Consider the following 18210-nt stretch of genomic DNA (forward strand, 5'->3'; position numbering starts at 1 on the left):
TTATCGTTCATTATTTTAACAGAAACTTGGCTAAGTAAAGACTATACCCAACTCTACAACTTAGCTGGTTATAAAGCCATTCACAACTATAGGCCTAATAAAAAAGGTGGCGGCACAGCTATATATTACCGAGATACATTTATCTGTAACAGTGTCATTAGTGACAGAGATGACTACTGTGAATATACTTTTGCTCAGTTTACAATTAAATCCCTTAAATCCTCCTTGACTATTGAAGCCATCTATAGATTTCCCAATACTAACATAGCTTCTTTCTCAGACAACCTAAGGAATCTTATTATAAACAACAATCTCAACAAAAACCACATCATTCTGGGAGGAGACTTTAATATTGACCTGGGTCAACAAAAATACTCTCAAGTTGACTATTTCCTTCACAGCATGCACTCCTGTATGCTAATCCCCACAATCACCAAACCTACCCGAGTCACTCAAACATCAGCCACTACCTTGGACCACATATGGACTAACATACCAGCTCCCATTGTAGCTGGTATAATCTATGACAGAACAACTGACCACTATCCTACCTTTCTCAGACCGAACATGGACATAACACCACCAAAAAGCAAGAAACTTACATTTAGGCTACACAGTGAATCAGCTTTAGGCAATCTTACAAATGCACTCCACAATATTAACTGGGATTCTGAATTCAATAATACCCAGGATATAAATTCATTAACTAACCTCTTCCTCTTCAAAACTCTAAGCCTCTACAAACTTCATTGTCCCCTTCTTACCAAGCAAGTAACTGACAAAAGATTAAACAATCCATGGCTCACAAGTGACATTCTCAACTTAATCAACAAGAAACATGAATATGAAAAGAAACTTAGGATTGGCCTAGTTTCAAAGGAAGTAGTTAAAAGGTACTCATCAATGCTTACCAGTATCATAAGAAAGGCAAAACTTGCATATTATGTGAATAGATTCAATGAAGCAAAAGGCAAAATGAAAAGCACTTGGAAAACAATCTCAAGTATCCTAGGAACTAAACAACATTCACATAACCAAATAAAATATATATATATATATATATATATATATATATATATATATATATATATATATATATATATATATATATATATATATATATACATATATAAATATATATATATATATATATATATATATATATATATATATATATATATATATATATATATATATATATATATATATATATATATATATATATATATATATATATATATATATATATATATAAATAAAACGCTGAACTGCAATGCCAATCCTGACCTTAAAAGCTTCATTGAAGGTTGTAACAGAACCCATGAGCAACACACCAGAAACAAATACCTTTATGATATTCCAAGAGTTCGTCTTAATCAAACTAGAAATGCTCTACAAATCAAGGGACCCAGAATGTGGAATGACCTTCCCAATCATGTTAAAGGCTGTACCTCTCTCAACCAGTTTAAGATAAAAACGAAGCACTACCTAATAAATACCCTGTAACCTACCGTACACTTCTATTCTCAATCCATGTCTGTTTTTTTTAAACAACGCTGTTTGTCGACCTAATTGTATTTGTGCTGCTTTTTCAGCCATGTTCCCCCCTTTTTTATCCCTATTTTTATTTGTTCTCAACACATTTTATTCTTTATACTCAATTAGTATTAAGATTTAGTCATTAATGTTTTTCATGCCCAAAACGCTTTGCGTAATTAGTGGCTTTAGGCATTGTATGTACTAGCTCTATCTATAAATCCATCAGTCTTTGTAAAATCTCTTGTATGTATGTACCTTACCTAAATAAACATTTATTTATTTATTTATTTATTTATTTATTTATTATTTATAAAGTTCTGCTGTGAAGACGCTAGCCTTCGAAGAGAGGCAAAACATAAGTGCGGTTAGGAAAAGAAACAGAGTAGTCCACACCGTCCGCAGACTTAGACCCATCGGTGAAGACGGAAATAGAGTGGGAGTGCAAAGAAAAGTGCCCAAGGAAAAGGCATTTCAGAACAATAGGAGGGGTAAAAGCTTTAGTGACGCGAGTCAAGGACGTACAAAACTTTGCTAGAGGAACTCTCCACGGAGGCAAGGATGGAATAATACGAGGAGAAACATTAGAAATATGAAAAGAAAGAGAATCCTGTAAGCGAGATAACCGGACAGAAAGAGGGAGGCGATGAAGAATAACAGGAACCACAGGAGGGGTAAAAGTTAAAGCATTACAGAAGCGAGAGGAAGGATGTTGTAAGGACTGCTCAAGATAGCAAAGACAGTAGCGATCACGGCGGTCCTGGAGAGAGAGGATGCCAGTGTCAACATACAAACTGAGGGCGGGAGTCAAACGAAAGGCACCAGAGCTGAGATGCAACCCAGTATGGTGCAAAGCATCAAGACGGCAAAGAGTAGAAGGAGAAGCAGAAGAGTATGCAGGGCAACCATAATCGAGTTTAGACAGAACGAGAGAGGAGTGGAAATAGAGGAGCGTGCGCCTATCCGCTTCCCAAGAAGTATGGGACAAAACCTTAAGGAAGTTAAGGGCCTTAGAGCATTCAAGAGATAATGCTCTTGAATGAGCAAGAGAGGTAAGAGATATGGGCTGACCAAGACAAACGAGTGTCAAAGATTAACCCCAAAAGCTTAGCGGAATCCCTGTACACAAGGTGATGACCATAAAGCGGCAAAGAGGGACGAAGAACGACATGCTTCCGAGTAAAAGTCATAGCACAAGTCTTAGACGCAGAGAACTTGAAGCCATGATCAGTGGCCCAAGACGACACGGCATCAATCGCAAGTTGAGGCCGCCGTTGAAGGAGAGGCAAATCATCACCCTGACAACAAAAGGTAAGATCGTCAACATAGAGAGCGGGGAAGACGACAGAAGGAAGAAAGGAAAGAAGACCGTTGAGGCCAACTAGAAAAAGAGTACTGCTCATAACACTACCCTGGGGTACACCCTCATACTGCCGAAAAGAAGCAGAGAGAGTGGTACCAAGCCGCACACGAAAGGAACAATGAGAGAGGAAACTCTGGAGGAAGAGAGGGAGATGACCACGAAGGCCAAAAGAATGAAGTTGAGACAGAATATGATACCGCCAGGTAGTGTCGTCAGTCTTTTCCAAGTCAAAAAGGATGGCAACAACGGAGGTCTTCGCAGCAAAAGCAGTACGAATATAGACCTCCACGTTCACCAGGACATTCGTTGTGCTGCGGCACTTGTGAAAACCGTATTAAGAAGGGGAGAGATGGTGATAGTGTTCTAAGAACCACATCAAACGAACGTTAACCATACGTTCAAAGAGCTTGCAGACACAACTCGTGATGGCAATAGGGAGGAAGTCGTTGGGGGGATGACCCGAGAGACCCTGGTTTCCGAACAGGGAGGACAACAGCATTGAGCCAGTCTTCAGGGACTGACGACGACTTCCAGGCCCGATTTTACAGACTCAGTAAATACTGAGACGTGCACGGAGAGAGATGGCAAAGCATTTCATAATGAATGCCAACGGAGCCCACTGCCATAGAACCACAGAGGGCTAGGGCAGACTGAAACTCAGAGAGAGAGAAGGGATCATTATAGGGAAGGCGAAGATGGGTACAGAAATTTAAAGGACGAGATTCAAGAATAGGCTTACGAAGAAGGAAGGATTGGGGAAGATGAGAACCAGAACTAACATGAAAAGTGGGAACCCAGTTCGGTCACGACCTGCAATGGGTCCGCCACAAGAACACCACGGAGGCGAAGGACCGGTGAGACATCGGGAACGAACTTACGCGGGTAAGTTCATAATCTTGTGAATACGCTTCCAGACCAGTGGTAGAGGAGTTTTGGACATAACGGTGGAGACATAAGACATCCAGCAAGCACGTTTAGCCAAACGGATGGTCCTACGGGCCACCGCATTTGCCTTTCGAAACAAAAGAAAAGACTCAACTTTCTGCCGGCGGCGATGTCTCTTCTAGGCTGCACGCTTACAGCGGACAGCCCGAGTGCAGTCCACATTCCACCAGGGAACGCACTTCCACATTCCCCAAGAGGAAGAGCGAGGAATAGAGTGGAGGGCAGCATCAAAGACAGTGTCATGAAAAAGAAGGAGGGCATGAGGGAGAGGCAGAATGGAGAGGTCGGAAATAGTAACATGGAGAGTAAAGAGGCACCAGTCAGCCTCTGCAAACCGCCACCTAGGGAAGGAGAGAGGAGGGTGAAAAGAGAAAAAAGTAACAAGGATAGGAAAATGGTCACTGCCATGGAAGTCATCAAGGACCCACCACCCAAAATCTAAGGAAAGGGATGACGAGCACAGAGTAAGATCGAGACAGGAAAGGGAGCAAGTCCGAGATTCCAAATGAGTGGGCTCACCAGAATTAAGAAGGGACAGGGAAGAAGAGAGGAGGAAAGGTTCAAGGAGGCGACCCTGGGTGTTTGTCAGCACATCACCCCAAAGGGCATGACGACAATTGAAATCACCCAGCAGGAGCACAGGTTCTGGCATGGAGTCTAGCAAAGTGAAGGCTACTTTAGTTAAGAAGTAAGTCCTTGATGTCTCGAAGAGTGTCTTTGACTATATTTCTTACTTAACGACATATAATTTTAGTTAGGAACAATGATGATGAATATGACTTTTTCTGTTGATTGATGGATGATTTTAGTTATGAAATGACAATGAAACATGAGATCTAAGCCTGTGTGCCTGTTCTCCACATTCGTGTACTGTCTCGTTACACTGGTGAACCCACCTTGGAGATTCCGACGAAGTAAATCATATAACAATGGAAAACAGTAAGCAAACTTTATTTGAAAAAGAATAAGAGAAGACTGTAAAGCTGTGGGGCTAGAAAATGATAAAAATAAGAAGTGATGATCTTCATAAACATAACATAAGATATCCATGGCCGTAATTAATACAGTGTGAACTCTCTTAAACTATGCTCACCGTGAAATCTCGTCACTAGGCATAACTTGTCACTCTGCGAAACAAATTATTGACTATAGTGCGTCAGTGAGAATAAAAATGACCACTTATGTTTTGGAGTGCTATTTTAGTCAAGAAATACTGTAAAGGATGATTATTGACTAAAGGGAATTTCGCGGACTGCTGGTGTTTGATGTGTTGAACTGCTTAAAGGAAGCATATTTGCTAGAAAAAATTCCTGTGAAATAATGCTTGTTATATGTTTTGACTACCTAGCTAATAGCATATTGCATGGCTAATAATGAAATGAAATGTCACATTTTTTGTCTGACTCACTTAGCACGAGTGAAGAGCTAACATTGAAAAAACTGGCAAAGGTTGAAAACTCTGTGAAATCATATCTGTTATGATAAGTTTTGACTAGCTGCACGCTAAGTTTGCCTTCTCTCTCTAATCTACACACACGATATGAAATGTGAATTTGTTGACTGAAGGAGTTTGATGATACGAATAGTAATTGCCGACATTGAGCATAATCTCAAAAACATAGTTTCTGCAAAAAAAATAACATTAAATTAGATGCGAGCTGCGAATTGAAAACAGAAGATGTGTGATGTGTGGCTTATTGTGTGGACTCTGGAGATATGATCTCCACATATAAGTTTCTCAAGAAAAGCGGTAATATTTTTCTTGTGTTTGGATGTAAAGGCAAAACATTGATGTCATTTTCAATAATGTTATTTGCTCATCCGAGAAAGTTGATTTTCCCGTTACGTTACATTGTGTTACAGAGGGCTAAAACTGGTAGACCGTAATATTCATATGGAAGGAGATGTAATGGAGATGGGCTAAGTCATACTTTTTATTTAAAAATGTCATTTCGGACTGCAAAAAGTTGATTTGCGTTACGTTACGTCACGGTACATTGTGTTACAGAGGGCTAAAACTGATAGACATCAATTATTTATATGGTAAGAGATGTAATGGAGATGGGCTAGCCCGCACTTTTCGTTTCAAAATGACATTTTGGACTGCAAAAAGTTGATTTGCGTTACGCTACGTTGCGTTACATTGTGTTACAGAGGGCTAATTAGGCTGGAGAGGGGCTTGAACGGATATAATTATGTTCGATGATCTAAGACTGAGGAAAATGGAGCTTGGTTAATGTCCAGATTAATTTTACTACGTTAGAAATAAAGCGATCTTAAATCTCAAGGTGATTTAGTTGGAAAATAAAGAACTTGTACAAAAAAATGAACTAAGCTGAGGGGCAAGAGTTGAAACTTGATAACTGAACCGGTTTTTATTTACTATGACTGAAAATGTAGTTGGTGTTCAAATCTCAGGAGAATTGGACTGATAGTAATAAATTTATAGGAGTGGACTTGGACAGAGGACAGGAGCTAGAGTTTTATAATTGTTTACATCGTATTTACTATGAAATACAGAGGGTAGAAATTACAGTGAAATTGTTGGGTTATTTACAAATATACGAGAGAGCTAGAGCTCAGTAACTGACTTGATATTATTTACTAACTTTGAAGTATGACTGCTTTAAATTTCGGAAAATTGATCTATTACTAACGATCTTGTACAAATGAACTAAGCCGGGGACAAGAGCGGGAGATGGCTTTGTTTATATAAGTAAAACTGAAATAGTTTTAATGAAAGGAACTATGAATGAATGAACAATACGAAGGAGAGAGAGAGAGAGAGTTAGAGAGACATGGAGACAGAGAGAGAGGAGAGAGAGAGAGAGAGAGAGAGAGAGAGAGAGAGAGAAGAGAGAGAGAGAGAGAGAGAGAGAGAGAGAGAGAGAGAGAGAGAGAGAGAGAGAGAGAGAGAGAGAGAGAGAGAGAGAGAGAGAGAGAGAGAGAGAAGAGAGAGAGAGAGAGAGAGAGAGAGGGAGACAGAGCGAGAGAGAGACAGAGAGACAGAGACAGGGAGACAGAGAGACAGAGAGAGAGAACAGCAAATTATGATTTGTTATAATAATAAGATTGAAGACCAGCTTATGACTGGATATTCTTAAAAAAATACTATTTGAGCAAAGAATGGTGATACTAAAGCTTAGAACAGAACATCCGGTCTGGGAATGGGGGCAGTGATGGTTTGGCCATGGAGGGGGGTGGTAGGGGTAAGGGTAAGTGGGGGTGGACGGGGAGAGGGTAAGGCCGAGCCATTACATCCTCCATCTCAATACACCTCAAACCATCACGAAGGTGAGACTGCAGCGAGAGGGGCTGCCGGTTCATTCATTCAGGAGTCTTGCTATGGATGTAGGACGAAGAGGTGATGGAGATTGAGTAAACATGCATACATTTCAATGATATTTATTTGGCCAGCAGATGTTGTGATCACAGTTAACAAGAACAATTTGTAGGTAGAGATCGCGTCTCCGTGACGATGTGAAATGTTTCTCTCTTTTAGTAAACGCTAACCTACTAACTTTGACTGAATTTACTAAGTGAAGGGTCGTGTGGTGGACTTTAGAGAGGGTGAGAGAGAGCGAGTGAGAGAGAGAGAGAGAGAAGAGAGAGAGAGAGAGAGAGAGAGAGAGAGAGAGAGAGAGAGAGAGAGAGAGAGAGAGAGAGAGAGAGAGAGAGAGAAGAGGGAGAGAGAGAGAGAGAGAGAGAGAGAGAGAGAGAGAGAGAGAGAGAGAGAGAGAGAGAGAAGAGAGAGAGAGAGAGAGACAGGGACAGAGACAGAGACAGACAGAGAGACTGAGCGAGACAGGGACAGAGACAGAGACAGACAGAGAGACAGATCGTTACTCTTAAAATGTAATTTGGGCAAAGAACGAATGAAGTTGGTATATTCTCCACGTTACATTAATGATATTGGGTAAAGAACGAAGTTAGCATATTGGTCGTGTTACCTTACAAGGATGTAAGGGTGAGAGTGAAGGCGGGCTTGAAAATTGACATGGTGAACATCCTCTGATGCGTTGTCAGTCTAAGTGAAATGGAGAAAGATATGTGAACAGCGGCAGCAGGAGAAAGGAAAATGATGTTACTTTCCCCAACTATTAAATGATCTGGAGAGAGAGAGAGAGAGAGAGAGAGAGAGAGAGGAGAGAGAGAGAGAGAGAGAGAGAGATAGAGAGAGAGAGAGAGAGAGAGAGAGAGAGAGAGAGAGAGAGAGAGAGAGAGAGAGAGAGAGAGAGAGACATGGAGACAGAGAGACTGAGACAGATAGATAGAGAGAGAGAGACAGGGAGACAGATAGAGAGAGAGTCGCAGACCCTGGCGAAACGCAATGGTAATGGGTGTCCCACCACTTCCGGTGTCGTAGGAGAAATACCCAGACTAGTTGGAAAGATGACCAGTCAGGCTCCAACCTGCGACCAGTACGCTTACCCCGTCGCGACATTGAAAAACGCTTTAGGTAATGGTACACTCCCCTCCTGCAGGAGACTTTGCCCTTATCCTCACACACACACACTTAGCTCTTCCTGTAGGGGACGTTAATGGTTTGTCTAACCACATAATGGCCCGCTGCAGTCTCACAACGAGAGTGACTTCTCTCTTTCTTGACCCGAACACGGAAAAAGCAGTCAGGCTCCAACCTGCGACCAGTACGCTTACCCCGTCGCGACATTGAAAAACGCTTTAGGTAATGGTACACTCCCCTCCTGCAGGAGACTTTGCCCTCATCCTCACACACACACACACACACACACTTAGCTCTTCCTGTAGGGGACGTTAATGGTTTGTCTAACCACATAATGGCCCGCTGCAGTCTCACAACGAGAGTGACTTCTCTCTTTCTTGACCCGAACACAGAAAAAGCCAGGTGCAGTCCCGTGTCTTTTCCATGCATTTCTTACAAACATCACTTAAGACCTTCCTGTAGGGGAGTCAATGGGTTTGTCTAACCACATAATGGCCCAGAGCACTCTCTCCCGACGAAGGGGAAACTCCATCCAGCTCCCATCCCAAAACAACATAACAGGCCGTGCTGCCTTCTCCTCTCATCTACACACTAACTCACGATCAACTCTTTTACTCCTTCCTCCATCTTCCTTCTATTTTCTTACTCTATCACTTACTCTACCACTTACTCTCATCTTTCCTGACCACTTACCATAACACCCGAGGACTGGAGCGACGCGCTCCAATTACCTCCGACACGCGCCATAACTTCCGGGAAATTCCCCGAAAAAAACTTGAGGACGGGAGCGACGCGCGCCACCTGTCAGCTGCCCAACATGACCTCCCCTCTTTCCTGTCCACATACCCAAACACAACACGCTCACACGCGTCCGAAACGCGCCAAAACTTCCGGAAATTCCCCCAAAAGCCTGTGTGACTAGACACCCGCGCGCCACCTGTCAGGTGAGAGCGTCCGAAACGCGCCAAAACTTCCGGGAAATTCCCCAAAAGCCTGTGTGACTAGTCACCCGCGCGCCACCTGTCAGGTGACACTCCATGGAGTGCCACCTGGCAGCTGGTGCGCGTCGCTCTAGTCACACTTTACCCTACTACCTCTATCATATCACCCCTAACTCTTCGCTTTTCCAGTGAATGCAATTTAAGCTTTGTTAATCTTTCTTCATGTAAAAGATTTCTATTTTTGGGAATTAACTTAGTCATCCTACTCTAGACACGTTCAAGTGAATTTATATCCATTCTATAATATGGCGACCAAAACTGAACTGCATAATGTAAATGGGGCCTAACCAGAGCAAGATATAGCTGAAGAACCTGCAGGTGTCTTGTTACTAACACTTCGATTAATAAATCCCAGTGTCCTATTTGCCTTATTACGAGCATTCATGCATTGATCCTTTTGTTTTAAATTCTTACTAATCATAACTCCCAGATCCCTTTCACAATCCGACTTCGCAATCTCAACACCATCTAGCTCGTATCTTGTAACTATCATCATTACCTAGTCTCAAAACTTTACATTTATCAGCATTAAACTGCATCTATCAATCTTTTGACCATTTCAAACCCTATTTAGATCAACTTGAAGTGATAGTGAGTCTTCTTCCGTGTTAATTTCCCTACCTATTTTTGTATCATCTGCAAGTTTGCAAATGTTGCTACTCAACATTAGAACACAAGAACACAAGAACAAAGGCAACTGCAGAAGGCCTACCGGCCCATACGAGGCAGCTCCTACCTACAACCACCCAATTAATTTGCCAGTTCCTTTACGACTTGGGACTTAAATCCATTTACACTTTGGGCTTCTGAGTCTTTTAGTTTGTCAGTGCTCTTCCTGATTGTGTCGCGTGTAATTGGTATTTCTCTTAATTCATTCTCCTTACCTCCGACAAACATTTGTGTTGGTGATGGGATGTCATTCAAGCTTTCTAGTGTGAACACTGATGTTAGGTATTCATTGAGAGTGTTTGCCGCCCTTTTATCATACAACTTAAAATTGTTAGTCTCATCTTTTATGGTCCTACGAGTCAGTTCTTTGTTTGGGTTTTACTTCGTATATATTTGCCCAAAACGCTATGCGTATTAGTGGCTTTAGGTATTGTATTTTAAATTTTAAAATTTTGCCCCGAGGAGCGAGTTTATTGGGAGTACTTAGCTGTATCATTAGCAAGGTAATTAACTATAGTTTGCTGTGCTCCGTCCTTTAACAAATCCATTGACCCCTCCCCTAACCTGCCTATTTTGTGCAATAGTCGGTTTAGGATGATCCTTTCAAGCATCTTCCAAGTGCATTACATGAGACTGATAGATCTGTAATTGCCAGGGTCATTGGGTTTCGGTATTGGGACCATTATTGCATGTTTCCATTGTGTGGGCAACACTCCACATAGGAATGACTTGTTAACAGGTGGAGTAGTGGATTGCCAGACACTTCACACAGTGCATTGAGTATGTCGTAGGTGACGCCATCTTCACCAGGTGCTGTACTTTTACCCTTTTCATAGCCCCTTTACTTCCTTGGCTGTAATTGGTTCCTCATACTCGTCATCACTAGATTGTGCTCTTTTTATCCTAATCCTTCTGTCATTATGTCGGAGGAGCTGTTCCCTGCTTACTTCTGCAGGGAGGGAGGAGGATGATGCTGCATCACTCCACTTGTGAATTAGTTCTTCAGCCTTACCCTGGGGTCGTTGTGAGCCGCAGGCCAGGCTCTGCTCCCCTTAGCTACCTTAATTTTTGCCCACACTTGTCTTGCAGACGTTTCTCTTCCAATAGAGCTAGTGAACTCTAGTCATTGTCTTTCCCTTTGTAACTCATCTGCAATGTATGTACCTTTACCTGAATAAAAAATCTAATCTAAATCTATATGCTTAGATATATGCAAATGAGAGAGTAATAGAGCGAAACCTTTAAAATACTGAACAATTTGGAGGATATTGATTCATACAATTTCTTCAAAAGGTCAGATGTAACACGAACAAGGAGCAAAGGTTTTAAGCTCAACAAGCCACAGTGTAGGAGTGACAACAAATGCTTTTTAACCCATACGATTATGATCATGGCAATAAGGTTTCTAAAACAGTAGGCATTCTTCCAAAGTCAGACACTGTACTATGTTCCTCGCCCTAACCTAATCACTCAGTATTATTCACTCATTTATCTATGTCTTGTCTATGTCTTAAAGGTTACAAGACGTACATTAGTCAATACAATTGGTGCTTAAAATGTTAAGGATCTCTTGTGAAACACGGGTATTAATACAAAAATTTATTATGTAAATAAATAAAAAAGGCCCAAGGGCCATGAAGTAACAAGAATGCAAGGCTGGCACAAGCTGGCGTAAGTAGAGAAGACGGAAGATTCTTCATATTAAAAGACCCTGCTTCTCCAAGATGGCAGTCACACCCCCTGCTTGCCCTGGACAATCACCATATGGAGAAGGACTGTTTACTGTGAATGGAAGTCCACAAATGCAATGCCAGCATGAGTCAGTCTTGAAGGGTAAACGATGATGGCACCCTCACAGTAACACAAAAGCCGAGCAAGCCCAGTGAGGAAGACCTGTTGATGGGAAAGGAGGAGAATCATTAGTCACAACAAAATCCACATAGAAACAAAGGAGAGAAAAAAAATAAAGTGGATGTCTTCTTTTTGTATAGACATAATAAATATTGCCATTTGGCTATGTATTTATGATATATAATAGAATACAGCATAAAACAAAATAAGAGGGGTGGTAGGAGAAGAAAAGATTAGTGTTCAGTGAGAATCCACAAGGTCTTCTCTGAATACTCTTTATTTTCTTCAAGGCTGTGGGTCCCTACAATTGCACCAGAGGTGGTACACACCCCTATTATTATTTAAACAGGTGAGTATAAATAGGTGAGTACACATACGGTGTCAGCAAACTTAGCCTCCAAACACACACACACACATGGTATCAGCAAGCTTAGCCTCCAAACACACACACATGGTATCAGCAAGCTTAGCCTCCAAACACACACACACACACACATGGTATCAGCAAGCTTAGCCTCCAAACACACACACACATGGTATCAGCAAGCTTAGCCTCCAACACACACACACACACCACATGGTATCAGCAAGCTTAGCCTCCAAACACACACACACACATGGTATCAGCAAGCTTAGCCTCCAAACACACACACACACATGGTATCAGCAAGCTTAGCCTCCAAATACACACACACATGGTATCAGCAAGCTTACCGTCGAAACACACACAAACAGCCTGCCTATTATTCAAGGCCTTCTCTGAGTACTCTCTATTTTCTTCTCTGAGGCTATGGGTCCCTAATCTTGCACCAGAGGTGGTACAACTTTCAAGTTTTTAACTCCTGCACTGAGCACCTGATTTTGGCAAAGACTTCTTAGTGCAATTGTCAAGGACATAGTTCTGGTATTTTTTGGTTTATAAATATTCAGGTATAGTTAATGTCAAAATGTTTCAAAACTCAACAATTTATATTTCAAAACAAAAAAAGTAATGAAAACATTACAAAACATTAAAATATAGCCTAATTAATTAATTAATAAAGTAGCACAACTCTCAGAATGTCTAAAGGTGCTTTGAGCAATGAAGCAGTTAATTATATATAATAATATTTTATATATAATTTATATTTACCTGTGACTACTGCTTAGCAAAAATTTGATCTCTGTGAAAATTGGTCTCGTCATTGCTAGGAGATATTTTAAGACCATGATTTGCTGTGGATGGCACTGTAGGTCTTCAAGTCATCAATCTAAAAATAGAGGTAATCTTTAAAATGTAAATTTTGTATAAAAAAAATGCAAAAATAATTGCAAGAATAATATGAAGTTATTATACAATTTTTTTTAATTATTTAAATATTTGTGAGACATTATTAAGAAATGTAATGAAGTACAGATTCTCTAAGACCTGATATGTATCTGTTTATGTTCCACCACATTACAATTCAAGGGCTGAAGAGGAAAACACAGCCAGTAAGGTAATGATCACTTAGGATGGACTGGGATGCTACATGTAGGTTGGGGCTAAGCTGCGTGGAGGCTAGGATGCCCAGCCTGCCTTGGTCTAGGCTGGGCTGGGCTAGGCAACACTAGGAAAGGAGTTAAACAAAATCTCTGGAGTGCCTTACTTTTCCTGATATCTTTAAAAAAGCAAGAATGATGCCATTTTATAAAGGAGGCGAGACAGCAGAAATAAACAATTAAAGAAAAATATCAAATCTACTTATACTTTCAAAAATATTTGATTTTTTTTGACAAACATCTCTTCCTACTTTGTAAAATTCAACATGAATACAAACACACACACACATCCCTAGGAAGCAGCCCATAGCAGCTGTCTAACTCCCAGGTACTTATTTACTGTTAGGTGAACCAGATATAGAGAATAACCACAAAATGCTATCTTTATAAGACTATCTTGTAAAGCCACTAGTACACGCAGCATTTCAGGCAGGATATATATAAAATATATATATACTAAATATATATATATATATATATTATATATATAATATATATATATATATATATATATATATAGTATATGAATACATACATACGGGACAAAGAGCCAGAGCTCAACCACCGCAAGCACAACTAGGTGAGTACACACACACACACACACACATTATATTATAATATATATATATATATATATCTATATAGATATATATAGTATCTATATATATTATATATATATATATATTATATATATAATATATATATATATATATATATATCATGAGTGTCAGACCATGGAGGAATGATTTTTTTTAATTTAATTTATATATAAAATTATTCCTTCTGAAGATGTATTAATATATGAAAGTACTTAAGGAAATTCCTGTTTCAATTCTTCCTCCGTGGTCTGACACTGTCACATTTTCATCAAGTGTTAATTTTGTGATTTACACACACGTGGCATGTTTACACACACATTATTTATATTATATATATATATATATATATATATATATATATATATATATATAGCATATATATATATATATATATATATATATATATATATATATATATATATATATATATATATATATATATATATATATAACCCTCAACCCTATAAGTGGAGGGTTCCTACAAACTCAACCAGAGGTGGTACCCTCTATAATATTAATAAAAAGGCAAGGCTTATGCTAAATCTAGGCAGGGATTGGCTTGGCTAAGCTGGTCAGGGCTTGGCTAGGGTAGGAAGGACTGGTCATGTTTAAAAGCAAGGCAGGGTTAGGGCTAGGCAAGACTAGGTAAGGGTATACTGGGATAGGCTTGGCTACGGTAGGCTAGGAAGAGGTAAACTAGGATAAGCAAGGCTGTGCAAGCACTATGCACAGCTAGAATGAACTATGCTAAGATGGTTTAAGCTGGGCTAGGTTAGGATAAGCTGAGTCATGCAGGGCCCCGATTGACCAGTGGAGTCTAATGGTCTAACCTTCTAGCTAGTTTGCTGACCTAAGAGTGTAAATGCCTAGCCCCTAAACTGAGATACATTCAAGAGTTATTACATTCTTGTACAGCCACTAGTACGAGCGTTTCGGGCAGGTCCCTGGAATACGATCCCCGCCGCGAAGAATCGTTTTTTCATCCAAGTACACATTTTACTGTTGCGTTGAACAGAGGCTACAGTTAAGGAATTGCGCCCAATAAATCCTCCCCGGCCAGGATACGAACCTATGACATAGCGCTCGCGGAACGCCAGGCGAGTGTCCTACCACTACACCACCTGCTGCAATATTATTATAAAAGAAATATTACTTATTATAATCGTAAATACTAAATACCTGTTGTGTTGATTTAGGGGCGACGACGATCGTGGGATCGGATGCGAGCCACAGGTGGCCTACACCATGCTTTCTAAGGCGTCCCTCTCATAACAAAAACAAATCCGTGCATTCATACACAAACAGAGACCCCGTGGTTATGCGAATACTTGCAATTCTTTTACTTAAACAATAACAATTAGATTAATAGTAATTAACATAATTTTTACTCAAGATTCATAAAATCATTAATACTATTTTAAAAGAAAATTTATAAGACATCTAAAAACAGATATACAGACTTTGTGTGATATTTATTTCAACATTATATATTAATATAATGTTGTAACTATTATTTTTAAATAATAGGTAGTTTCCAGCTACGTAATATCGCATATAAAACGTTGCAAAAAGATTTAGACTGAATTAACACATTACACATTTATGGAGTAATTAACAACAAAACAATTTTTATTTTCATTGCAGAACATATATCAGAGAATACTAGTGACTCATACATTTAAAATAGTGTGATTTTAAACAATTCGGTTGTAAACCCGCAGAACGGCCTACCCGCCAAGATGTAACATAAGAAATGGTATATAATTCATTATTTTAAATTTCATATATACTCATTAATAATTTTCGGCAGCTATCGAGGTTCTCCATAGGTAAATTCCTGTACTCTAACAAGATGCTATTTGCTGTTTAGCTGTTTAAATTCTTGGAAAATTGTAATGACCAGCAACATAAAATATAACAATAAAATAGTAGCTGGTAACTGTAGGTGAACAAAAAATAAAATTCCAAATTGATTAGATGTTTTTCTAAATATAAAGATCGACCTGAAGGAATTTTATGAATTATGGACTAATTAAACAAAAAAATAGGTAATTTTACTTGAAGAACAGATACCAGAGAATAGTTAGTGAGTACATTTATATTGTATAATGGGAGAAAAGCCCCTAGTAGCCGCGAATTAAAATAACCACCTACATTAATTGATAACTAGGAAATAGTATCTGGAAACTTTATCTGAACGAAAACACAATACCAATTTGTTTAGATGTTTTTCTTAATATAAAGATCAACAGTAAGGAATCGTATTCATTATGGACAAATTAACAAAAAAAAAAAAAAAACGATAATTTTCATTGAGGACCATATATTAGAGCATACTTAGTCACTTATATATTAAAAGTATTGAGTATTTTGAACCATTGAGGTTGTAAACAAACAGAACGGCCTACCCGAAAAGTCGTAACATAAAATGTTGCACATGTTTGCTAATTTATTATTTGATAAATGATTATTATTAATTTACGACAACTATAGAGGTTTCCCATTAGTTAAATTACTGTAGTCTGACTAAATGCTACTACAAAACCTATATAATCCTGGGAAAGTCACAATGACCAGCGACATTAAAGCATAGAGGGTTAAATAGTAACAGGCAACTGTCGGCGAACGAAAAATTCATTTCCAAATTTATTAGATGTTTTCCTAAATATAAAGATCGATAGGCTGGAATTTTCTGGATAATGGCCTAATTAAGGCAAAAATATATATATTTTTACTTGAAGAACAAATATCAGAGCATAGTCAGTGAGTTATAGAATAATAAGAGTGTGGTATTTCATTGTATAACAAGAGATAGTCCATGGGAAGCGATAATAGACGTAGTTTTACACAAAATAACGTCCAAAAACAGCCGTAGAGTCAAACGGCAAATGTTGACGTTCGTTTTAAGAGGACAGGTTGGGCTGATAGCTTCACAGTGATGACGTAGTGGCTGGGCCAATCCTCCGTGAGGGAATCAGTCTGACACGACACGTCAAGGTGGACGGATGTGTGAAGGTTGATCCTGTCAATCTGACAGTAATACGCCACTCCCGTGGATCTTACGCGTCACCCGTAGTCTGCCAGTACGCCGGGAGGTCTTCCTTCATTCCATGTGTGGACCGAAGAGGGAATTGACAGAATATTGAGCATCAAGTGCTCCAGGGTCGGGTATTGTGCAAGAGTGAAGACTAGACAGTGACGTCTTGGACGTCTGATAGCTTCACAGTGACGACGTAGTGGCTGGGCCAATCCACTGGGAAGCAGTGAAAGGAGACACTAATTGGGAATCCATACGACTGCAGCCGAGACGTAGGTTGGCAGCCGTAGTTGGGAGGAGAAGTTGACGGCCGGGAGACCGACTCCAACCCTACAAGACGTGGAGGAGGAGCAGTGACCCACGCAGGACAGAACACGGAGACGACGTGTTTATTTTGGGACATTGATTGAGTTCCTGGAGGACACGACAGCCCAGCAAACATTTTCACGTTTTTAAAACGTTCTAAAAACGACATTTCATTGTTTTCAGCACGTTTATAATTACGTTTTAAAAATGTTTTTTGAGAATTTTTATATACGACCTTAGAACGTAAATAAATAACATTTAAAAAAACCTTTTTATAATCTTTTAATTACCTACATTAAAACGTTTAGGGTAAATCAGGGTATAATAATTTTTTAAATATCTGAAATAGAAAAGGAGAGAAAGAAAGAAGACATATTTGAGAAAGAAATGGACATCCTATATATGTACGTGTAAATTACAAATAGGGTACAAAAAGAGAATTAAAATATTATATTTATTTAAGATTGAGTAATACAACAAAATATATGTAATAGCTTGAAATATATAGACTATATCTGTAACAGAATATAAAAGTAAAAATCTAAAAATCTATAAAAATCTATATATGCAATATGTGAACACAATAGATTTTGTGATCAAGCTGCCTGTGATTCATGTCATGCTGAGATCAGTCTGACGTTACAAGCAGTTATTGTTACTTAAAGCTAAAACAAGTAAAATTTTCCGAGTATACATATAACACTATAGTTTTTCTATGACTAAAAATAAAAATCTATAAATCAAAAGTTCAGGACTAATTAACTAAAAATAAAAATCTACAAGTGAATGTAAACAGTCAAGTATAATATTCATGTAAAAAGAGAGAGAAAAAGAAAGAAAACAAGAGAGAGAAAAAGAAAAAGATAGAAAGAAAAAAGAGAAAGAGACAAAATATATATTATTCAAGAGAACTTGAC

The 18210-nt window shown here is 39.1% G+C and overlaps 2 long non-coding RNA genes across 2 annotated transcripts in view; both read right to left on the reverse strand.

Annotated features, from left to right (window-relative positions):
- The window catches only part of LOC138364941 (uncharacterized), a 508777-nt gene that overhangs the window by 348145 nt on the left and 142422 nt on the right, over positions 1-18210 (reverse strand). The gene's annotated exons all lie outside the window — the stretch shown is intronic.
- Positions 11603-15253, reverse strand: LOC138365139 (uncharacterized). The gene is made up of 3 exons (XR_011228685.1): positions 15130-15253; positions 12963-13080; positions 11603-11872 (listed from the first exon to the last, which is right to left on the reverse strand). It is a non-coding gene; the product is annotated as an uncharacterized lncRNA (long non-coding RNA).

This window comes from Procambarus clarkii, chromosome 15, assembly GCF_040958095.1.
Source record: "Procambarus clarkii isolate CNS0578487 chromosome 15, FALCON_Pclarkii_2.0, whole genome shotgun sequence".
NCBI lineage: Eukaryota > Metazoa > Arthropoda > Malacostraca > Decapoda > Cambaridae > Procambarus > Procambarus clarkii.